Source organism: Scomber scombrus, chromosome 13 (assembly GCF_963691925.1).
Source record: "Scomber scombrus chromosome 13, fScoSco1.1, whole genome shotgun sequence".
Classification (NCBI taxonomy): Eukaryota; Metazoa; Chordata; class Actinopteri; order Scombriformes; family Scombridae; genus Scomber; species Scomber scombrus.
In genome coordinates this window covers 10,795,948-10,821,557 of record NC_084982.1, presented here as the reverse complement: position 1 = coordinate 10,821,557, position 25,610 = coordinate 10,795,948, and the positions used below count along the sequence as shown (strand labels likewise).

General features: G+C 38.5%; 1 protein-coding gene across 1 annotated transcript in view; it reads right to left on the bottom strand.

The window, feature by feature from the left end:
- Positions 1-24,455, bottom strand: part of nck2a (NCK adaptor protein 2a) — a 34,570-nt gene extending 10,115 nt beyond the window's left edge. Inside the window, exon 1 of the mRNA XM_062431591.1 lies at positions 24,235-24,455. The gene's annotated coding sequence lies outside the window, so the exon portion shown is untranslated. The remainder of the gene's footprint in view (positions 1-24,234) is intronic.
- Positions 24,456-25,610: the final 1,155 nt, after the last annotated feature.

Below are 25,610 nucleotides of genomic sequence, written 5' to 3'. Positions count from 1 at the left end.
AGACAAGTGTTTAATTTGTGGACATGGCCACTAGGGGGCAGATAGGTTGATCATGAGTACTTGAATGAATTAATGACTGATAAGATATTGCATTTAAAAAAGTGAATAAGTTACTTAGTTGATCTGTTAGGTGATTTACATTTTATTCTGGTTTATAATTAACTAAGGATCAGTTGTGCCAAATTCAGAACAATGGTGGGCATGAACTGAAACAAGTTTGCATGACAGTCCTCTTATACATTTCAATGTATTATTATAATCATTTAAAGGGTAGTTTTGAGGTGTGTGTGTGTGTGTGTGTGTGTGTGTGTGTGTGTGTGTGTGTGTGTGTGTGTGTGTGTGTGTGTGTGTGTGTGTGTGTGTGTGTGAGTGAGAGTCAGTGACAAGTCATTACAAATTAATCCATATTCATCCATGCACACAAGTTTTAAACCGCCTATCCTAGCTCACATTGGGCATTAAACAGGATTCATCCTGGACAGGTTGCCAGTTTATCACCAAGCTAAATTATATAACTGAGCTTAATATGAGCTTAAAGTTCATGGTAATATTTAGTGTCTAAACTGATGCTAAAATAATCCAAAAAAATTGCTGGCCACACGATAATTTTTCTGTGTAACAATTACAAAATATGGAGGAGTCACATACACAAAATGTCGCTGAAAAGGATGCTATGTAAAACACACAGTAGTTGTTCCAAAAGGCAACTTTCAGCCCAAAAAAAGCATGTCTAAAAAGGCTTCTTTAGTAGAGCTCAAACACACACAATCAATTTATGTGCTCTCTCTCTCTCTCTCTCTCTCTCTCTCTCTCTCTCTCTCTCTCTCTCTCTCTCTCTCTCTCTCTCTCTCTCTCTCTCTCTCTCTCTCTCTCTCTCTCTCTCTCTCTCTCTCTCTCTCTCTCTCTCTCTCTCTCTCTCTCTCTCTCTCTCTCTCTCTCTCTCTCTCTCTCTCTCTCTCTCTCTCTCTCTCTCTCTCTCTCTAACACACACAAAGCTTCGCCTATTAGTTTTGGAGACAGACTGAGCGATTACATGCTCTATTTCACCAGGCTTTAGGTGAGGTGATCTGACATGGGTTTACTGGACCACCTCAATAGCTGAGGAATTACATGCATCTTTTCATGACTCAGGGTGACTGGAAATGGTTTATTTTAGAATATGCATGATGCGATCAGGCAAGATTTTTTATTTACTTTTTCTGTGATAAAAGGAATCTCATGGTATGAAAACCATCCCAGCAATCCGGTTTATATTTAGCACACCGTCAAGTTAACAATCTACAGCCAGAAACAAGATCACCAGAATAAATAAAGGAAGTAAAAACGGTGCACAGGAAAAAGGATGATCTAAGATGAGGGTGAATGCACAGATACAGAATGAAAGGTCATGTGGTAAAGCTAGTACGATGGCAATTGTTTAGTGAAACTGTATTTTATGTCCAATCTGATGTGTGCATTGTTGTCTGATTTAGGGCTTTATTTCTCAACTATTGGTCAATGAACCCTTGGTGGTCTGAGGTGTAATTGCAGAATGTCTGTAAAATGATAAATATATGTACTTTAAAAAGATCCTTTGATCTTTACAGACATACCATATTTAGTGAGCAGGGCCTTTATTTACCTCAATACTGACTTCTGGTTTTATGCTGTTGTAATACAATAAAGCAATGTAGGTTTTCTCTTAAGTTAACCTAATGCAATTTCTTTTTCTGTCTAATTGTTTTGGGGTTTTTTTGGGATGGGGGTGGGGGGTCTTCAGGATTGCTCAAAACACGTATGGGTTCCAGTACCCAAAAAAGGTTGCGAACTACATGAACCTGAACTGACAGTTTAATTTCCTCTACAACCCGACTGCTTTAATAATAGATACGTTTTTACAGAGTGGTTTCATAATTGTGTCAGGGTAAGTCATTTATGAATGACATACCGTATGGTAAGTTTCAGAATGAAACACCTGACAGACACTTAAATGGAAAAAATTATAAAAGCCACATATAAAAGATCCCGGTAGATACTGGTAGAAAGATTCATATCTTCTGTGTAGGCTACATTTTATGAAATGCAAATGGGAGCACTCTAAAGCGCTTGCTTTTTTTTCCAGCTGAAGATATTAAATTCCACTTCAATTAGGCCACAACCACAGAGACAGCGGAGCCCTCGTGGAATACATTTTTACAGTTACAGTCACAACCAAAGACAGGGTTATGTGACACTCCATAAAAATGTCTCAGATGTTTTCTATCGCTACAACAAACAGCAAAAAAATTGGTGTGCAGCAGTTTGTACAGTAGAACGTTGTGAATGTGCTTCTGCTTGCCGTCATTAAAGCTGTCAAACTAGATTTCTTCACAGGCTGGGACAGGGACAGCTGAGCAGGCAGAGGAGGGGGAGGGAGTTGTGCAACATGCCACTGGGCAACTTTATGTCAAGTTACTAAACCTTCCAAGATGTAGAAGGTAAAGGGTAAAAGGGTAGGTTCGACCATACAGGAAGGAACAAAAAGGTAGCAGCTGTGATTCTTCGGGAAGCGCAGGAAATAGAAGTGGAGGAGTAGATTTATGACATGATGAGGAATGGTGACATCAACTCTTCCAGGAGACAGGAGGTATGTGAGCATGCTGTGGCCTCTATCCGCTTCAGGCTACAGCTGCTGGATTAGACCAGCTACTACTTTCCTTTTTTATTGCAGTGATTCCTCCTGCTGTGAATGGATGGATGAGCGAGCCTGATGAAGTCTGTTTCGGAAAATGCTCCACAGTATTTTACTGTCACTAGATCAGCGGTGTGGACCAGAACTATAACCATGGATGTCCATGACTGACTGACTCGCTGAGTGATGAAGTTACACCACTGGTTGGCTGGCCTAGTATTGGAGTTTCCCTAATGGATGTTGCACTTTCAAAATGAATGAGCACAAGGAAGTGTAGGACAGCAGCATGAAGCAGAGTGACTGTTTCCTGCTCAGAGGTCTGACGCTCTCAGCTCAGGTGTTAATTGCAGCGAAGTTGGCTAAACTCCTGTTCAAACAGACACATACCGGTGACTCTACCATCTCCTCCTCTACTGTCCAGTGTGATCTACTCATCAACTGACAGCGGTGTCAGCAGGAAAGACGCTCTGTGCTGTGCTTGCATTTTATAAACTGAACTCACACTATGACGCAGGCTTTTTATTTCTCTGGTGTAAATGATGAACAGCATTAAAAGTCTTGCAGGTAAAAATGCGACTCATGTAGCTGTTATATCAGTTTAGTGCAGGATGGCTACTCTGAAGGCGTGCTTGATTTTACTGTCACTAACTGCTGTAATTGGCAGGAGATGGGTCTCCTGAATTTGCACCAAAATGCATCAAGATATGAGTATTTTGAAATGAAAATAGCTTAACCCTGTTATGTGATATGCTACTTCAGTACACTTTACCAGCATATATTACCGTGACCACTACAGGAAATTGGAGATGAACATTTAATATCCAGGACTTCCAGAAATTATAGACACTACCACTGACTATCCCTGTAACAAACTATATAATAAATATTGCACACTGACCATAGATGATCCAGCCATATCTTGACCTGGTCTTGTTCTTTTGAATTTATGCTGAAATCACATCATATACTATCAAAGAATCCTGTGGTTGTCTGATTTACAGTCACGCCACAGATAAACTGCACCACACTTCACTTGAAAACCAACCAAAAACCTCCTTTTCAGACGGTCTTGATCTTGTTCATGTTGTTCAGTCGACACAGAGTTCAATTGACTCCATTCATACCAGCCTAAACCACCTTCACCAAGTGTCCAAACGCAGTAGACTGATCTGTGAATTTGGGAAGACAGTTATCTGTCTGTTGCCGGTACTGGTTAAAAATGAATGACGTCACCAGCAGCAGATTAGATCAGCTGTAGCTAATCAACATTTAAAATAAGTTTCTCCAGTTAATGTGCTTTGTGCAGCTGGTATCTGTGTTTGTGTGTGTAAAGACACATCACTCTGTAACACCACACCGTACAAACACAAGTCAGTCGTGTTTTTGTAGTTTCATATTATGTTGGTTTAAGAATCACCCAGTTAAACTTATCTGTTCTCTGTTGCTGTAAAGCTGTAGAAGAAGTCAAGATACCTTATCTCATTAAAATATATTAAAACACACTTACATGGCAATTTATTATTTAGGTTGCTGAAAAGTATTGCATTTTTTAATCTACCAGTGCCCTCAAGAGATGAGTCAAAAAGTAAATTTCAGAAATAGTTTGATTGATGTCACAAACTCAGTTTCCTTAATGTGGTTAAACAGGCTTGAGATTCGACACAAATGTTTTTCCTATGAGGAAGAATACGACTACACACAAAATAAAACAAACAGATTTCGGAGAGAGCGGGTTTAAAAAGAGACAAGCCTGTGGGGCTCATGCTACCCATGAACCCCATTCCTCCACTGAGAATTAAAAGAGGAAAGATGAGCGACAGACTGCTGAGCTGGGCTTCACCAGCACTTCACAACTCCCTTCACTGAGGGGGGAAAGCTCAGAGGCTCTTTCAACACCACACAAAGAGAAAAGGAACGTAAAAGAGGATTATAAAAAAGAGGGGATGTTTAAAGGGAGAAAAAAAAAAAAACGTCTGGCAGAGCATTCTGTGTTTGGCATTCAGGTCAAACACCCCCCCCCCCCCCCTTCGTCCCACACTGTTTGCTGTAGTTGTTTCTCACAAGAGGGAGGACTGCTTTACTCCCTACTGGCAATAAGAGTCTGAAACATTTGCGGTAAACTGGACAGCGGACTCAGGATCTGTGGACAAGAATCTGTCATTTTAAGAGGCCTACTGCTCCTCTTCACTGAGTGATTTGTCTCCAACAACAAAAATAGGTTCGCCTTTCACATGCAGTCAATTTTCATGATGTGTTCCACATGTACGGCAGCTGCTACACTCCTGCAGTGCATATGTTACTAAAAAGCCAAAAGACACTGAGTGACAGCTATATTGTGAAAAAAAGGTAATATTTTATAAACTCACAAGCTTTCAAATATGTCAATCCAACATGCACACATTTCCACACACTCAAAAAGTCCCAAACTGAGGGTAAAAATGGAAATGGATGCCATTAAGAGTGACTAAAATAAGCCCCAAACTCAAAGCACTCAGGGACAGCTCGAATAAAACAACAGCAAGAAGGGTTCTGGCTGTTGTTTCAAAATAGAGCTGAGAAGATGGCACACTCAGTCAACACAAATAGAGCCAGGCCCAGCTATCACCCTACCATATGACTGCACATGAGGACAGAGGGCTCTTCTTTATCAAACTCAGCTATTTCAAACTATGATGTAAACCAGAGAGCAAACAAACCGAGGACAGAAATAAAACCCTGGCTGAGATATAAAGATCCTCATGTTGTGTTCCGAAAACAAGACAATTTACAATAAATCTGCATGCTTCTTGAACGTGCAGCTTGCCAACTTAAGGTCGCTTTCACACCTAATCCGTTTTGTTTTGTGAAAGAGCTGTCGATCAAACTGAAGTGCGGACTAAACAACCAGACCGGAAGCTTGTTGTAATGTGAAAGCAAAGAAGACCAAGCACAGGACAACTTGTGGGTACATCTGTGATTGTAGCAAAAGTTTAAACTAGCATTAAATCCACCTGCTGATAGTAAACTGTTAAAAAGGCCATCTCCCTATCTATATAAGTCCACAGTGACATCAGCACAAGAGTGTGGAGATTTTCCCTGATTAATCATAAAGTGTTAGAGCTTGTGTCATACTCAGTGTATTTTATCACGTTATGAATATATAGTAAGAGGAAGTAATAGTAACTTTATGTAATATTGTCACACTTCTGTATAATTTATGAGATCAAGTTGCAGCCTGGACTAATAATGGTGATAAAACAAATCAGGCAATAAAGCACAGCATGACTTGCACTCAGTCATCACACTTTGACTCTGAGGCATTGCTGATGATGCAGGATGAAAGTCTCCAAAAACGAGTTATCCGTCAGTCCGTATGATTTCCTTTTGGTTCGTAACAAGTGAGCATGAACGTCTGGACCAGAACTAAAAGGCAGCGATGTATCTTTTTTATTTCCTCATTCTGAACCACATTAACTGAATTACAGGTGTTATTTTAACCAAAGAATGCAAGACAGTCCAATTCTGCAACACAAAACACAGAATTGCACTCACCAACAATCATCTACTGTGTATTTTAAAAGACAATGGGCAGATTTGAACCCTGACATTGATTTCAACTAGAATCAATGACACAGACGGTAGAAAATGCACAAAATTACACCATAAGTTAGAAAAAAGAATCGAGTTATTTTGGCTGAGCTGGATGTGCAGTACTTATCACAAATATCTAAATGTATCCTGCATGTCAACTCATAGTAAAACCTTGTGGTGTGTGTATAAGTGTAGTTACTGCTTCTCATGGAGATCAATTTGACTGAATGCCAACCAAACAAAAAGGGAACTTGGGGAAAGGGGGGGGGGGGGGGGGGGGGGTGTCAACCTTTGTTATTCTGTGATCAGATACATCTGTTTTTATGACTCTAGTTTATTAATACAAATTTCCCACACAGCTGATGGTGTTTAGATAACATTTAACAGCTCATGACTTCTTCTTTTATTAGGTGAAAAATTGTTTTGAGGAAATACACATCCAGATTTATTAAAGCAACTTCCCAGATGAGAAGTACTATTTTTGTATTAGTACCACAACTCAGGTATCATAGTGCTGATAGTATTTAAATATTTCAAACAATCCCCTTAGCCCTTGTTCAATGCAGACAACTCAAGCTTTAAATGGCTAGTTAGATGAATTACTTGTGTGCACAAAACATATATATGTTTTGTGCATATATATTTTATAGGCCTAAACTATAAAATATTTTAGGACCTAAACATGCATTTACAGTATATCCAGCATCTAATTTAGAGCTGAAAAAAATTCTATTAATTGATTAGTGGATAGACAAAAAAATTATTTTGATAATGGCTTGATTTTTTCAAAAAAAAAAATTTATCACGTAGCTTCTCAGTTCTCAGGATGTGTTGCCTGTATTTGTCTTATACGATGAAACTGATAAAACGAGCTATTTCACCATTTCCTGACACCTTGATGACCAAAGAATCAATTAAGAAAATAATAAGCAGATTAATCACTATGATATTTTTTTTTCATTTGTTGCAGCCCTAATCTAATTTATCGCTCTAATGTGTTTAGAGTTATATTTATAGAAAAATAATGCCGTAATGTTACTGGTTTACTCATGTCAGCCACTGAAGCTGCAATATTGCACTTTCACACACTTCAAACAAAAAAAAGTCTTAAGTCTGAACTTAAATGGATGATGAATGTGGAATTCTCCTCTTTCTTTAACAGGAGCTTCCTTCCCCCATCCTCTCTTTACAAGCAATTTTTCACATGTCACTTTCATTTTCTGTCATTACTTCAGCCCTCCTCTCCTGAGCAGAGCCGACATTGTTAAGTGAGTCTCCATGACAACAATCGCTGGGTGGTCCCATTTTCACTGACAGGCGTGTTTCCAAAGTATCTGACTTTTATGCCCTCACATTTTGGTTTTCAATATTTCGTCACAAATGATCAACTGAAATTCTACACTGAATTCTAGGATCTGCGCCCACAGGGTGGTGGTTTAAACCCCCACCAATTAAGTCAAAGAGAAAAAGGGATATAGAGCACCTAATCTCCAGGAGCCTCTGCTGAGCGCTTGTGTATGATGGTGAAATCCATTTTAAAAGGTGTTACCAGCATGTTTACGTACTGCAGGCTACAATTACATGCATTTAACATCCTTTTTTGACAGCAGAGTGCTGGCACTGCAGTAGAGTCTGATTGTGAAGCATCACTGTTGTTTTAATCCCTGCATCACACATTATCAGTGGACACAGATGGTATAACAAAGTACTGATGTTTTGTTCCTACTAAAAATTAAAATTCAAGTCCCTAATTTGTTAGATCACATTTTGAGTAGCTGCTTTGATCAGTATTCACTAAATGTAGTCACATAGTGTCTCATTTTAATTTGATATCATTATTCCATCATAATTATGAATCCCTATTGCACTGAATTCTAACTATATTCCTGTTTTTCTCTTCTTCTCTTTCAGATCCGAATATCTGACTTCAAACTTAGTTTGTTTACTCCTTGATGCCCACTTCACCTCCTTCAGTAACAGTAGAGTACTTGTTCACTTCGCACACCTCCCTGCCCTCTGAACACATGATATCTGTTCTGGGCAGCTCGCTCTCAGAAGAGAGGCTGTGTAGCTCTCCATACAACCTCTTTATGCCACAAGCCATTATAATCTATTATCATAGTTTTCTGGGTATTTCTTTTAATCCTTTTTGCAGCCTTTGTTCCTCAGTAGTGGGAACTGTTTTTTTTTTTTTTAATATCATATGCAAGTGTCTGGTATCCATGTCCTCTGGCACAACAAGAAAAGGCAAGAAAGCACTGTAGTTATATATTGGTGCAAATGTAGTGAGCATAGCTTTGATGTACAGCGCTGCTCATTTTACTGGAGGACACGGGCAGAAAAAAACAGGTAAACGTGTGTGTCTATGACCGAAAGACAAAAAAAAGGAGAAAAAATGTGGATGTGTGTAGAAAAATGGGGGTCACTTTCAGGTCAAACAAGATGCAGCAGAGGCTGTAAGCTGCCTGCCACACATTTAAGTGTGGATAGAGGGAACAGAGCTATTAGAAAATTATGAAGTAAATTTTGGTACATTTGTTATATAGCTGTGTTAATATGTAATTTCAGTGTTGTCCAGTTATGTATGAACTTGAAGGTTAATTCTTACTACTATGGGTTGTTCTGAAACCATTTGTTTTTTTAGAGGACACTGAAAGCACTCATATGTCATTTTGGGAGTCATTAGAAATAGATGTGCTGTTGGCATGAGGACGCGTAGATATTTAACCTTTTTTCTGTTCAGGCATCATGTGTGACCGGATATACTCAAGTCCTGAAACATATGTAAACACCATTTTCAAAATTAGCCAATTTAATGTGAATTCAGTCCCTCTTCAAAGCTTTGCAAATGTATGTTTTGTCAAAAATGTTGAGGAACAACCATTTAGTAACTGTTAGTTTTCTTCTAAGAATGATTAATTTGACATGACCATCCAAAAAAATGTGCTGAGTATATGCAGTGCTCTATGCCATATAAAAAAAGAATTTTAAAACTTGAGGCAAGAAATGCTTCAATACTGATGTCTACTGGCCAGGACTCTTGACTTTGTTGAACATGAGTAGGTTGTGGAATCAAACTGTCAAAATAGCCTAATCAGAACAAAACATGCAAATAAGCTTTTCTTACACTTCAAATAGTTAATGAAGTCAAAAAGAAATCCAGAGACAATATAAAAGGAGCACTCAGCGGTAAGAGGGTACACTGACGAGAACTGTGAAAGAGTATAAAGGCACTTTGTGTTCTTCATGAGTGAAAGACAGTGACAGGCAGGCAAGTGAGTAATGAGAATATACTTATTAAGGGAAATAATGTCATGATATTCTGTTTAGCTTTCATGGTATTTTCGTCATTTGAAAGATTAAACTGAAAAATAAACCAACAATCACATGTGCCTGTTCATAGCTTCTTTCTGACTACAGCTGTGACAGTCATGACATTTTGTCAAGTAAATAAGGCAACTATGGTTTGTTTTTACAGAGAAGACAGAGTTATGATGATGACAGATAATTAAACACAATAAACACAGACAATGTGTTCATTATGTGTGTTTGCAATGAGACAGTTTACTGTTCTAAGATAAACAAAAAGCATCCTGGATGTTTAACTTCAATACTTTTTGGGTGAAGATGAAAATGTTTATAGCTCCAGCTCCAACTGCTTGTTGGACGGTCGAATGGCTTTGGTGACCTCCTCCCCTAAAACTGATGATCCAACATTCACACCTTCACACCCGCTTCACACCATGAACGGCCAGCTGTGTGGAAGTGAGAAAAGGAGCCCCGCCCTCCCCATAATTTCTGACACTTTTTTATGTGAGATCAACTAAGTGCAACACTATAAACGTCTTCAAGGAGAGACCGTCTGAAAATGTGCGATGTTATCCTCATATTTAAACAATATCACGTCTCCCCTCTCTCAACGACAGGTGATTGCCCTTCAAGTGGGACTGTTAGGTATAACTATTAACAAATTCCAACATGGTTGGACAACACGTCGTACGAACAGTTCTGTTCAAGCATAAGCTGACCCTTCCAGTCCTTTGTGTTAGTATACAGATGCAAACTAGACAACCACAAGCCCAAATTCAACCAACTTTAATTTCTTAATATACGCCTACGTGTTGTGCTCAGAATATCTGATGACTGTTTTCCTGTTACCTACAGCTTCCTCTCCTGAAACCATTGACTGTGGTTCAGTGCAGAGACGCACTGTCAAACACACTACTAACTTTGTACATTCCTAAGGGGTGCGTCTGTCAAAGTGTTACCAAGAAATACAAGACTTCCAAAGAGGAAGACACAAATTCTACTAATTTCACTCTGCATGGAAGTATAAACTCTGATCTAGGCCATATTATAACAATCTACAACACATAAACACAGAAACTTGCTTTTAAAGTTTTGGAAACAGTCTTTATTTACTATGATCTTATTCTTAGCTAGACTTTTACCTGCTTAAATAAAAGGGAAATAAAGTGAAATGTTATTCTACGAGCCACCTAATACTGTTCTGCTTCTGCTCATGAAGTGCTCTGCTGTTTACATCTCCCACCAACGCAGAGGCAGCAGCGCTTGTGTGTTTTTACTTAAAATTGTCTTGTGTACATCAAGACAATCCCTCCCAAATTCCTCACAGCCTTGACAGCTCTTTTATTTAGTTTTTGCATTACAGTAGCAAGGTCACTTCACTCAAAAACACAAAATGTATGCATTTCATTACTCTTTCTGCTAAGTAGCACCTAGCCATGCAGGTAGTTTTATTGGTATAAGCACTAGAATAAAAGTGTGACTGTGGTGCTCACAGCAGCAGTAAAAATCTGCAATTCAAAGTCTCTTTCCAGAACTGATGTCCCAATTACTTTGGATGATGCACCAACCTCATGTGAATCTTTTTTTGGGGTCTAAAAAATGCATGAGGACTGAAACAGGGAAAACAGATTATTAAGGAAGACAAAACTTTCCCTGAGGCAGTTGCTGGGGGGGTTCACTCTCAGACAGCAAACTCTACAGTCCCATGCAGGTTATTATATACATTACCATGCATCTGTGAGGATCCCTGCAAGCAATAAATGGCAGACAGAAATTTGCTCTTAATGAGGTAACATGGGAGTATAACTAAAATAGCCGCATCCATCATTGTGTGCACGATTGTGTTGTGTGCACAGTTTGCAGCTTTGACTTAATTCACTGCATGCGTCATATGTGATGAATACGCACCTATGTTGTATGAGGAAATCGACGCACAATTACCCAATGGGCTGCCATATTCATTAAAAATTGTCCTACAGTGGGGTGCGGGGGTGGGGGGAGGTAAGTTGTGAAGGAAGATGTTAAATGAGGTTAGCTCATGCGGAAATTCCTGTTAAGAACACAGTAGAGAAACAACTCTCTTACTCCCTTTCTTCTTCACCGTGTAACACAAACCACTGTTGACTCATTCCCAGTTTGAGCTTCACCTTCTCTTTGTACCTTCTGCTCCACTGGTCTTTCTCCTCCTCCCTCGGATACGGACCTGAATTATTCTCTTTGATCAGGGACTACCTTGAGACTCCCAGTAGAGAACGGACTTGATGTAGCAAGCACTGCAGAAAGACTGGTGCAAAACAATGCAGACCTGTTGAACACCTTAAACCGTCCTCACCCAAGTACACAGGTGATATACTGACTCTGACCTTTTACTTATAGTAAACTGCTGAGTGGACACAGTTATAATAAATAGTACACATTTTAACAGTCTGTGTTACAAGCAAGAAATGTGTTAAAGGTGCAATGTGTAGGATTTAGTGGCATGTAGCAGCCCATTTCTGCCGAGGGCGTTCCCCACATTGTACCTTTAAAGCAGATTATACAAACTGAATTGTGTGAATCATTTCCTACTGAAAGTGATCATCAATATCTGGCTAAACAGATCAATGATTATCAGTTATCCCCTGCTGCAAGGATGTCACACAGTCTTCCTTTCAGCAAATGGTAAAGGTGAAAAATTATCTTTTTTTTTCTTCCGGGAACAGGAAACATTTTCTGGAACATTTTACGATTTTATTTGTTTTCCATGACTGACTAAAAAAACAATCTAAATTTATCCAGATTTTCCACGACACATGGGAAAGTCTTTCTACAAGGAACACAAGCAGAGAGCTGTTATTGGTATCTTGCGCATGTTTGTTTGCCTATGTTATATAACGTTGCGTTGACGTCAGAGCCTCTCGAAGACAAGAGTAGTATGTTGAAAATGGAAATGGCATCTGTAAGAATTACATCTCTCTTTTCCATGAACATAAACCAGATATGTCAGGTCTAGAGAGCCATGTATTACTGTTAAAACTGCATGAAATCGCTGTATGCTCGCACTCAATCACAGCATCAGACCCGGCTTTGCCAAACATCTGGAGAACACATTGACACACTGGGATGTGCTGTGGGATTAAATATAGGAAAAATCTAGAGAGAATGAGGGGAACGTTGTGATTTCTTACTCTTTAAACTGCTTGCCTGACTTTAAAAAAAAAAAATACATTTAGGTATTTCTGATTGACTCTGATAAGTTGATGAATTAAGGCAAAACAAGAATATTATTAATCTTTTCAGTCACCAAAAAAAGTTCATCAGTAAAGTTCAACATTTTGGGAAGTATTTTAATTCACGCTCTTGAGTTGCTGGAAGTTAGACGAGATTGACACGACTCTCACATCTGTACGCTGAATGTGAAGCTATAGCCAGCAACCAGTTAGCTTAGCTTAGACCGGAAACAACAGGAAACCGCTAGCTTGCCTCTGTCTGAAGAAAAAAAAAATCTTCCAACCAGAATATCGCCCCTACAAACACTGAAGGGTGAAAAGTTGTGGTTTCATGGGGTGTGGGTTATGTAAAATGTTCTTCTTTTTTGGTTATTTTTGATTATTCCCTGTTTTTTTTATTGTAAATATCCCTAAACACAGAGAACTATATTGATAATTTAATAAATAAGAGACTACAGACACAAATAAAGACATAGTAGGCATTGTATTTTTTATGCATTTCAGTAAAGAAGGTCCTACTTGTAAGATGTTTTACATGGATAGTTTCTGTAGTAATAGTAGCTGTTATTGATGGTGTTAAGACCAGTTTAGACCAAAGATTCACGACGAGTTGAAACTTGCAACAACTTGCAATGTGCTGGTCTGCAGTGTTCTTAAACCTGCCAGTTTACACCAATACCACTAAATGAGACCGTGTATCCTTTCAATAAAATCAACTCTGTGAACTTCTGTTCTAACCATTGACTTTAATGCCTCTTTATAGTGTCTTAAAATATGAATAGTGACAGTGAGTAACTTGCAACAGTTGCAAAACAAACAAAAAAAACGAGTAGGTTGAGAATTTGGATTTCACTTTTAGTGCAAATCTGCACATAACAAATTGTAAGGCTAGTGTCATATAGACACAGCTGTTCCTCAAACAAACTGATGCGGTGATAATCTTTCCTCTATTCAAAATTGATACGGCTGTTAAAACTGATCGTCTTTAAGTTCTCTCTCTGTATTGTACCTTTAGATTATGTGTGTGTGTGTGAGGCCTGCTCCTGTCCTGCTGGCTAGGGATGTTTCTCTAACCCCACATCTGCTTCAAACCTTCCACCACATTCCCACACTGAAAGAAATGTTGGCTGATCTAGTATCATAAATCATAGTATGCCGGAGGAACCACATATCTCGCTATTAATTCATGAAGGTGGCATGTGAGCTGACAGAAATGTACTAAAACATGTAATCAACACAAGGCGAACACTAGTGTTAGCTATTAATTCTGCTACCAACTGAGCCCTTGCTCCTCCTGGTTTAAGGCAGAAAGCTATGATCAGGTTTATTTACAGGGACATACTGCATTATTGAAAATATCAAATTATTAGAGTGGAGTTCCTCTTTAAAATACTTCTTCTCATCTTCTCTCTTGTTCCTGTTCTAGTTTACCAGAGCGTGATCTCTTACCCTTCACACTAATACCACTATAGTGATTTAGTGTGGCCTGAGCATAGGATGGCATTTCTCCCTGTATGACACGGAGATGATATCACTTATTCCACTTAACTGCTGCCAAATAAAATACTGAAGTACCACATTCAGCCAACAGCTCTCTGTGCACTGCTGAGGAAGACTGAGGTCACACTGAAATAACTGTGGTTTTGCCGAGCCAAAACAGCAGATATGGTAAAAAGATGGCCTGCAGCGCGTGCATATGACTGTGTTTGCCTGAGAGAGAGAGACTCCACAGGCCAAATATTGTGTGTGTGCAGTCTTGAATTCTCAAGAGAGTCCTGTGGCACTCTAAGCTATAGGCCTACATCTCATAAATAAAGCAGGATTTCCTTCGGCTGTAGCCATGTGTATGTGTGTGAGAGAATAACAGAGAGAGAGAGAGACAGGGCACAAGTGGATTAGGAGAGCTATCATATTGCTCCATTCAGCAACTGAATCAACTCCCAAGCACGCAGCAGCACAGGTCACGACTAATAAATGAATGTTAAATAATAATAATGCCGATTCTACTTGATCCGCCTAATCTTGAGTGCCGCGACAATTTGTTAACAATTCATTATTTTCATAATCTACTGATTTGTACATTTCTGTTATTTATCGGTTAATCAGCTATGTGTTCGATCTGTAAAATCTTAAAATGTTAAAAATAGTGACAAATTCCTCACAAGTTCTGAGAGCCCAAGGAGCTCAAATGCATTGTTTTGTCTGACGAAACACAGTTTACTCACAAACACACAAAGCACGAAACTGTCTAAACTGTAACAATGAATCGATTTTCAAAATATTCAACTGACTAATCAATTATTTCAGGTCTAAACAGAAGAAATATCAAAATAGAGCCGTGGTTTCTGAAGCATAAATCTGTTCATCACACTGAAATATCAACCATGATTAGCCAGACTGTTGTCCAGATGGTTGGTGAGACTGATTTTCAAACAGGCTGACAGTCTCTCTATGCAGTTACTCCACTTCCTTCATATGACATCTTTAGGCAGACTAGGCTCAGATATCAGCCTGGGAAAAGACATTAACAGTCTACTGCAGCTACTAGCATAATTATTTTACAGGTCAATGACATGAGCAGTACGGTAAGCGTGACAATATGTCACAAGCCGTTTACCGCTTGGTGAGTCGCAACCAAACAGTAAGCCAGCAGGAAACCAGAGTGGCAAAAGATAAAAAATAATCCAAGTACAGTTTGATGGGAAATCCCTTCTTCTACACTGAGTATGATGAACGAGGGACAAGTAAGGTGAGAGACACTTGTTAGCAAGAAAAATGTTTCATGCACCTATAGTGGATATCCACACTAAAAACACGAAAACATCATAAAATGGAAGGGACTGCATTGGTCACAGCATGTTCTTTCAAGTATCATCATAACATTACACAGCCATTTATAAAACTTTAGAATTTACAGGTATAAAGTGATCAGGCCGTTAATGATTTTTTTTCTTCATAAAGCTAGATGATTACATGTTGGCAATGCTTCCAGTAACGATAAGCTCCAGTAGCATTCAGTGCCGATAACATTATTTAAACAACATTCATTCATTTGTTTAACGTTCAGCTTTTTTGTTTGCCTACAGTTAAGTTAACTTCCCTCTTCCCTCCCACGGCTCCAGTTAGCGAGAGATTCTAAAGCTCAGTTCAAAGCAACAAGTTCACCTCAAGTGAAGGTTACACTCATTATCAGATTAAACAAATCCACAGTTATTAACTGTAAAGAGTCTCACAGCCAGTGTACGTTTAAACACTAAATTAACTTTAGCGCTGCTGGTTGTGATGGTCAAATGGTCTCTCTGCTTTCATCATTTAACAACTCTCTGCTCTTGAATGTATGTCATACATTTTCAAACGTTTTCTTACATCTGCATCTAAACTAGCTGAGTGCATTTGTTGCCACAGAGCTGTTAACACATGAGCCTGCATCTGGTGGCTGACAGACAGCCAGTCCTATGTCCAGATCTCATCAAACTAAATAATACAACAATCATACATCATCCCTTTACTCTCTCTCTTCCTCAGGTGCACAACAGTTAAAAGCAGGCCATAATCACTAAGCGAATTTTATAAAATACTTTAAATCCCCTTAAATTAAGGAGGAGCAAGCAGTATCAACACCAGTCTCCATGTTATCCTAACCTTACTCCTCCTTATTGCAGCGATCGCAAGGTAACCTGTTGGAAATAGGGGACACATTACAAAGCTTACACACATCTGACTGGCCAACAACACAGCACCTTGCCAGATGTCGTATTGTGTTACAGTAAAAGTTGAGTGAGGCTGAGCTCTCAGGTCTCAGATTCACTGGGCTGTTCTGTGTTGTGTCTCGTCTTGTTCATTGTGTTATTCTGACAACATTGTTTTGCTGCTGCACTGTAGAAGCACCAGAGATGGTGGCAGGTTTTCACTAGAATTGAATTCCATCCCTTTAATCCCTCCCATCATGCATGCCTCAGCAAACACACATACTGCTAAAGCTCTCACTTTCTGTTTCACTGTATGTAGTGTCAGCACTTCTCTTAATTGCTGTGTTTTCTCAATTATCTTGTAGAAAGCTACTTAAAAACACATTATTCTCTTTGCGGGATTAAGTCACATGTGTCACTGTGTACTTCCTCTCAAGGGTTGGTGATAATGATGAAAATACAATATTCTAAATTTAAGATAAGCAACTGCTGATCCAGTAACTCAGAGGTTATCATGCCATGTGGCACAGACAGCTGAGAGTGTGCATTATTCTCAGTGCTTCAAACTGCAAAGTAAGCTTTTTTTCACTCATCCGTGTCTGGTTGAGGGCATGCTAATCTGTACCTGCAAAAGTACTGAACACCAACCTTGGCCCAGTTACGTTGATACAATTTCTCACTAATATCCTTTGAGAACAAAGGCTAACGAGCTTTAGTGACCTGGCGTTGCTTCCATGAATGGAAATAAATTCAATTGATTTTAAACGTAATTTAATGGACAGAGAGAGAGAGGAGAGTGCAAATGGACAGACAAAAACAAAGGGAATGGGTGTAACACATGTACACCTGCGACATAGGCGCATCTTCTGTCAGAAATGGGTATTAAACTAATCTCGTAACATTGGACCTCTTCAAAGTTTTTCTCCCATTGAACGCTTAAAATGTGTAACTAACTGTTAACTCTTTGACAGGGATTTTGTGGGATGACTTGACATGTTTTTTGAGAGGTGACAACCAAACATGTTTTAACCCCTTATGCTGGGCATACACTACTACAAACACAACAGTGAGAGGCTTCATACAGGGACACAGCACGATATCTTGCTTTAAAAACAATTACAAGGGGTGGACGCTTATTGAATCCAACTAGGTTTAACTTCCAACACCTGTAAGTGACTAAATCTAGAAATAGGTAATATTCAAAGACTCAAATCAGCTTTGTTGGCCAAGAAAGCAGAAGCCCTTTTGATCAGTACTGTGATTAACGTTCACATTCTGCAGCTACAGCCTAAAAATGAAATGAGACGGAAGACAGGAAGTAACTTCTCCCAGTCAACCAATAGTCCCACATTTAACCCCATGTAAAAACATTAATTGTAATTATTTTTGTATGGATTAAATATACAATATATAAAAGGGGATTAGGGTCATTAGTAGGCAGATTTGACTACCTTTGGATTGAGCTAGGTTAGCTGAAACCTCCGTTTCCTGTCTTTGTGCCAACCAGCTAACTGGCTGCTGGCTTCATATTGAACATGAATATGAGAATGGTAATCTCATTTTACTGTCTGAAAGAAAGTGAATATGTATATTTCCCAGACTATTCCTATAACAGAGCATAAGTAACTGGATGCAAATTGGGATTTTTAAATACAAAAACTGAGGGTATATAGAGGGTATTTCATAAAATCAAGAGATGTCTCATTTTGCAATGTTTTTTTTCTTCTTTCTTTCAACTAAAATTACATGAAAAAAGCTATCATTGAAGTGAAATGGTTGTGGTAGAAATCAAGTATACCAATGCTCTGCCAAACAGGCAATAAAGTGAGGAGTATGTAGAACTATCCCCCCCTCGCTCATCAGGGAAAACCCTTAACAAATGTGAATCCCCGTGTTTACTAGAGCCTCGGTGCCTTTTGACGAGTTCACAGAAATGGCGAGAGATTGTAAATGAGGATGAACCTCAGAGAGATGCGTGTATCGTGGGCTGCGTCGCTCTGAGGGAAACTCGGAACGTGGATCATTCTGTGAAATACAGATAAGCAAAGCCCTTGTGCTCTGGGTGAGATAACTGAATGTTTGTCTGCATACTGCCTGTTCGTCCATTAGTGCAGCCAAAGAGGAAAATGTCCACTTAATTAAATCAATTAGACCATGAAGGGCCTGTTGAAGCCTCCACTGAAAACAACATGACAGAACAAACTCACACACAGTAGTTCAACTCTTTTCATGAGTCACAGAAACTCAGATGATGGACGAGCTACAACCTTCTCTTTATCTCACAACTTTTAGATGATGCAAGCCATCCCAACAAGACAACTAACAATTATGTTCATTATTAATTCATTCTTTGATTGATTAATGAGGGGTGTGAAATATCAGAACATGGTGAGATTCCCATTAACAATTTCCCATTTGTCATTTTGAAATTACAAGCCAAAGCAAAACTGAGAAGCTGGAACCAGTGAACTTTTGTTATTTTTGCTTGAAAATGCAACTAACAATTATATTTTTCAATCACTCAATTTACTGATTTATTTCTGGATTACACAATTAATTATTGTGTGTAAAATCGAACAAAGATCATGAAGAATTCCCATCATAATTTCCAAAATCCCAGGACCAACAGTGATATCATAGAAAACTAAGAAAACCACTCTAAAGTCTCATTTGTTAGCTTGCACAAGTGACAATTTTAATGTATATTTGGTTAAAATGTACTTAAATGAAGATTAAAAAATAAAATCGTTGCATTTAAAATTTTCACTCAATCAATAAATTAATGGTTTTATTTTCATTGATTTCATGCAGTCGTTTCAGCTCTAATATTTATGCTTTGTCTGTGTGTGTGGAGCCAAATCAGGTCCTGAACTCTTGTCCAAGGTAGAAACTCTCCCACTGAGTAGCGTTGGGTTTCATCCCTCGCTCTGTCTCACTCCACAGCCCAAAATGCCGTTTTTCTGGTATGTAATATGAACCCACTGAAGTAAAGCTTGAAGAAGCCTCTGATGCTGCATCACTCTCCTTACTATTTAACAAACAGTTCTAAGGATGTTTAGCAATTCATGGTCACTTTTCCCGGCCGAGGGCGGAGGAGTCAAATTTACATTCTCCAAAGTAATGTCACTTAAGACCTCGGGGGTGCTCACCACCTCATCTTTTTTTAATCAATCCATGAATTAACAAACACTACAAATTAAGAGATTAGACTTCACGGTTCCCTGCAAGAATCGGCCACCATTTTCTTCTGCGTTTAAAACACTCTACCCCTCGCTCCTCGCTTTCAAATATTTCCTTCATCACCATGTTTCAGATTTTCCATCACTCTGTGATCACCTCCTGTGCCATTTCATGCCTTCACATCACCACCAAGTGAGTGTAAGGCTGAGATACTGTACTGCTGTGCTGTAGCCAGCTCTACTCTCTAACTCTCACTGCTTTCCTTCCCTTCATGGTCCCCCCCCCCCTCTGTGTCCCAGAGTAGGATTAGGCCTAGTGCCCAGTGGTGACACAAGGACACTGGAGCTAACAGACTGTTAGTTCAGTTGTTGGGCATGAATTAGGAACTCAAGCCGTGTGGCAGAGGCGGGAGGGGATGATAGAGATGAAGGACGAGGATGAGAGAACGGACAAAGTTAAGGAACAAAAGAGAACACTCAGGACAAAGAGCTGAAACCTTAAACTACTGATAAGAGGCCAAGAATAAAGTCGAAGAAAAAGTAAGGTGTCAAATACAGGAAAAAGACAAGACGCTCATGTCTAGATATTAAAGATGCCTTTCAAACAGATAAAAAAAAACAATTAATAGTTATTGTACAACTGCAATGTGGTGTCAAGTAAAATTCTACTGATACCATTAAGTTATCTAAACTCTAACAACAAATACATAGCAGAACTGAAACGACTGATAAAAAGGCTTCATAGTACAAACAATTATCAAACAAAAACCTCAAAGATTCTCTGGTTCCAGCTTGTCTAATGGGAGAATGTGCTGCTTTTCTGTTTTATATGATTGTACAAATTCCATATTTATGGTTGTTGGACTGTTGGTCAAACCAAACAAGTAATTACAGGACGTCACGTTGGAGTTGTTTTGTTGGCTTTAATTATTATCGAATTAATCACACTGAAAAGGAGTGGACACACATATTGTTCATTGGTCAGTGTTTTCCCTCTGCTTAGCTTTAATACAAATCCTCTTTCTCCTTCCTGGATCACGAGGTTTCAGAAAAGGGGTCCATTGTCTTAACTGTAAATACTGTCCATTTAAGGGCTGCCCAGATTACAGATGATTACAATAACAATAGGATGGCCTTTATCTTACTACCAACATGATGCTCTTCATGAGTATCGCTCTATGTCTCCTGATCACCCATCTGTGCCTGCACTCCTTAATTCCTTCTCCTCTCCAATAGAGATTAGGATTTCCTGAGGGAGGCAAACATTACGCTTTCAGCAACTCCAAAATACCAATTCTGACGCTGATCTCTATTCCCTGCTTGATTTCTCCCTCTGCGCTCTGGCTTCCTAAATGAGGGCTCCAAGTGTAACTCGCAATCCAAACCATGAACTTTAGAGGAACTTTAAACTAGTTTGCATCAACAAAAGAAAAGCAATTTGTCATGGAGAAGTGAAAAAATCGTAAAAATGTAAAATATGCAACTCAGGGGACTAATATATGACACAGTAACGTCTTTCAGCACTCTAAACATCAAGGGAAGGACTATAAATGTTAAGTCTCAAATATCACACTGCAATGAAGAGTGTTAAAAGATGTAAATCTAGTTCATCGTCTGACAGAAACTCAGTGTACCTGTTAACCACAAATTATAAATGATTATCATTTAATATTATGTATTATTTAATTATATTATTTGTATTGCTAAATTATCATTAGCTATTAAAATGTATTAATTATTGCATTATGTGCCGTTCATAAATGCTAAACTCATTATCTATGGTGTCTATTTACATTTTACTAAATAGACATCATCCAAAATGGTGAAAAGAAAAAAAAAGCAAAAACATCTGTTTTTTAAATTTGTGAACATGTCACGTAAACATGTTTTTGTTTCCATCAGATCTACTCCCCCCACCACCACCCCAAAAAATTCATGACTAAAACTTTGTGTAGGCGCTGCAGGACATTTAATCACCAACTCTGTGTGAAGACATTTTAGGCCCATTAAGCATCATTTGAGAGAAACACAAGCAGAGTAATTAGTAGTAATTTGGCTTATTATCTCCTCTGTAAAAATGTAGCTCAAATGACATTAAATATAGTTTTTCATATAAGAAAAATAAGAATTAAGCATGTCATGTAACCCATTTCAATGAAAACCAAATTTGGAAGTAGAGCAAATGCTTACACAGGCAACAAATGTATCATTCTTGAATAAACATGACTTTCATACGTCTTCTACTAACAAGTTACACCAATCCCATGCCTTGTTTATCTGCTTGTTCATCTGAAACAAACAGACAGAATGAAAGATTTGTGTACTAAATCCGGGTAGACCTCCTTCAAAGCCAAAGGAGCTGATGCATCATCATGTGTAAAGTGGCCAATGCATAGCAGCCAGGGACATCTGCAATCTCCATCACAATCTGGCCACTTAATAAACGGTGTGTTCAAGTAAGATAACTGGAAAAATGTTTTTTTAGATGGTCATGAGTCAGGAGTGGTACGTCATATGAATTACACCAATGGACAGTCTGTTTTTTATCAGCCTGAATGTGTTACTAATTACACATAGGCTGGCACAATTACACACACGGTGATGTTATAAAACTGCTTCAATCATTTTATAACAGACACTGGGTGTTCCTGTGGTTAACTTTCAAAACGTTTGACAGTAGTAACTGATAACAGCTACCTGAACACACCATTAGTTTCAGTCTCTGTGAAGCAATTCAGTCTTTTACATTGATTCATTTCGAAATGGGTCGTCTCTGTCCTCTGGGGGCTACGCCTTTGTAAGCTATGTACTGACTGCACATCAACTGTACAATTTTAGATATTAATTAAACCAATAATTATTTTTATTATGAATTAACACATCAATTATTTGCCCACCAATCGTTTAGTGTATAACATGCCCCCCAAAAGTGGAAAAATGTCTTTGAATTTGTTAAGCCCAAGGCAATGTTTTAGAATTTCTTCATCTGTCACTGTAATTGCCCACTTGACCAAAATAGTTGTCTACTATTTTTCTGTCAATCAACTAATTGTTTCAAATCTAATTAACTGTAAGAATTCCCTTACTTCTACATGTAGTGAGCCACAATCAATCAAACAATGAATGAATGATGCTTGAATGCTTTCAGCTTTTTAACAGCAACCTGAAGGATGCTTTTAGAGTCACATTTCTTTTAAGGAGAGAAATGCTGTATTAGTTTGCTAACATCCCAAGTACTGCTGTTTGAATTTGTTTCAAGAACCAGTAAATGTTTAATTTAATGCTTTTAAACATATTTGACTTCCAGGACTCTTATTATTTACAAGCAGTAAGTGGTAAATGGTTGACAGCTCAACTAATACGGGAAATGACAGAATGTTTGCAGAGTTGAATCACCTCACAAGTAGCTTACATAAGGCTGAACATTGTTGGGAAACCAAACAAATACAACAGAAAGGACCTCAACAATAAATCTACTATCAGGGACTGTCAAACAAAAGCTTATGATGCTAACTTCAGTAGTAACCCTATTTATGTAAGACTGGATATTAAAATGTCTAACTTGTAAAGTGTGCGTGGCATTTCAAGTCACATTTTTTTGCCTTGAGTGTTCTTAACTTATGACGTTATGAGGTAAGATAAGAAGTTTCTGCAGGACAGGCCTAGCAGTCTCTTAATGCCCTTACTGTGCACATACCTGTCATTGCTGAGCGAACCTTGTCCTGGAACTCTGCGTTACCATGGCACCCTTAACAAAAGGTGTGTCTGGAGAATAGGTGTGCCAAGATTTGATATGTACCTGCGCCTAAATCTACCGCCTGTAATCTTGAAATATCCTGAATCATTACATTAGCAACAGTTGGGGGAAAAACATTTCTCCCTATTTCCTCAATTTAAAAAAATGAATTCATGGTCAATCAATAAACAACTACTCTAGCCAAGCAAGACACACCATGCATCCTATCATCCATTGGGCTTGTATGAAGGGATACACGCTGTAGTTACCATGAATAGCCACTAGACACATTAACAAGCACTGCATATGGCACCAGTCACCAATCTGTGGTGTTTTGACAAATAGGTTTCATTGTGTTAGCTTGTAACAAATACACTGAGCACCCATCATGAAAAGATGACTACATATGATTTAAAGCACGTAGATAAATAAAAGAGAAACCAGTCTAACACAAAAGATGTCTTGGAAAACAAACATGACTAAAGACCTGTGCTTGTAGATTGAAGCCAGAGCTCATAGGCCTTCATGAAGTCATCCTGTGCAAATAATGCAAATGTTTACGTGGATACACTGAATCACTTTTTTCTTTTTCTTTTTAAACTAAGAATTAAGCCATTCATTGTTTGTTATTTATTAGAAACAAGTCCAATACGCAAGGCAACCCGAGGCTCCAGCACAACGTTTAGTTAAACCACATCAGAGTGGACAAAGAACCAGCGTCAAATCTAGAAAGTGAGAAGAGTTAAGCTACCCTTTGCTCCCAACTTTCACGACTGTTTGGGATTAAAACTTTCAGAAACAAGTGAAACAAAAAAAGACACGTTTAAAGAGCGGCTGAGTGGGCAAAGTGAACCGTCCAACTTGCACAGTTCATTTGCGGTTACGAGCTTACCTTAGTGTTCACTCCAGTGAGAATGGGCAAACGGCGACACACTCAACGAGAAAAATTGAAGAAACCCGACTAGCAAACAATAAGTAACTAAGCCTGCGTGAAAGCGACAAAAATAACGTTTAAATCCACATAGCCGTGTGTTTCACAATTGTTTTTTCCGTTTAAAACGTGGACTGACAATATACTGCTCGACCTAGTCTCGCTTGTTTTTCTGTCGCAGGCTGGCTGCCTCCGCCTCAATTACTCGCGCCAAGCTAGGCACGAGGAAAAATCGACTTCCGTTCTCAACTTTCAAAGGAAAGGTGTCTGCATCTAAATCAGAATTAGAATCAGAGCCTAAATCAGAATCAGAATCAGAATTAGAACTAGAATTAGAATCTGAATCTGAATAAGTATCAGAGTCAAAGTCAGAATCTGAGTCTGAATTAGAAAAACTTTGGCAATTATTGTAGGGAAATGTCTTTAATACAATAGCTCAGTTGCTCAACACACAATTAGGAAACAGGACGTAGGCTAATGAAGTAAGAGATGTTTTGTTTCTTAAAGTTAAAAAAAAAGTCAGTGGAGCACTTAGCTATGTTTTGTACGATATACAGTGAATGTTCACTACTTTAGTTCCCATACTTTTAGACCAGTTTGATACTGTAACTACGGTACATCAAAATTGTAATTATAAACATGGATGTATTATTCTTACAATACAAACATCCATGGTATAAAGGTTGCATTCCACTACTGCCAAATAGACTCCTGCACAAACAAACACACACGCATATGCACACACACACACACACACACACACACACACACACACACACACACACACACACACACACAGTAACATGTTTTATTAATATCTACTGTTAAATATTCAAAACAAGAATATGACACCAATCTTGTAAGTATGATACTTATGTAAAATATATGTACGCTAAACATAAATATTGATTCACCAGCAAAAGTTCAAAAAAAAATTTCCCCGTAATGTAATATTAATTCATATTAATATATTACTTGCACTAATAAGAATATAATAGCTGTAAAGGAGTGTGTCTTTATTTAATTCTATTCAGTAAATCATAATTCAGTCGTTAATTTGATCAGTTATTATATTATATTCATTCTTAATTTTTGTTCATGCTTTTTTTCCCCCCGGAGTCCCTGGCACTGAGTTCTCGGGATTTTTTGTAAACATGATCGATTCTTTTTTTTTTTTTTCACTTATTTTGAAGCATAATATGATTTCCGGTTTGATTCTTCTGTTTTTGGCTAGCTTGATCGCCGGTTTTGGTTGGTGACGTCACCAACGCCGGGACCAATACAGAGCAACGCCAGGGGAAAAGGGACAAACTCTGGAGGACTATGTCGCCCCTTGC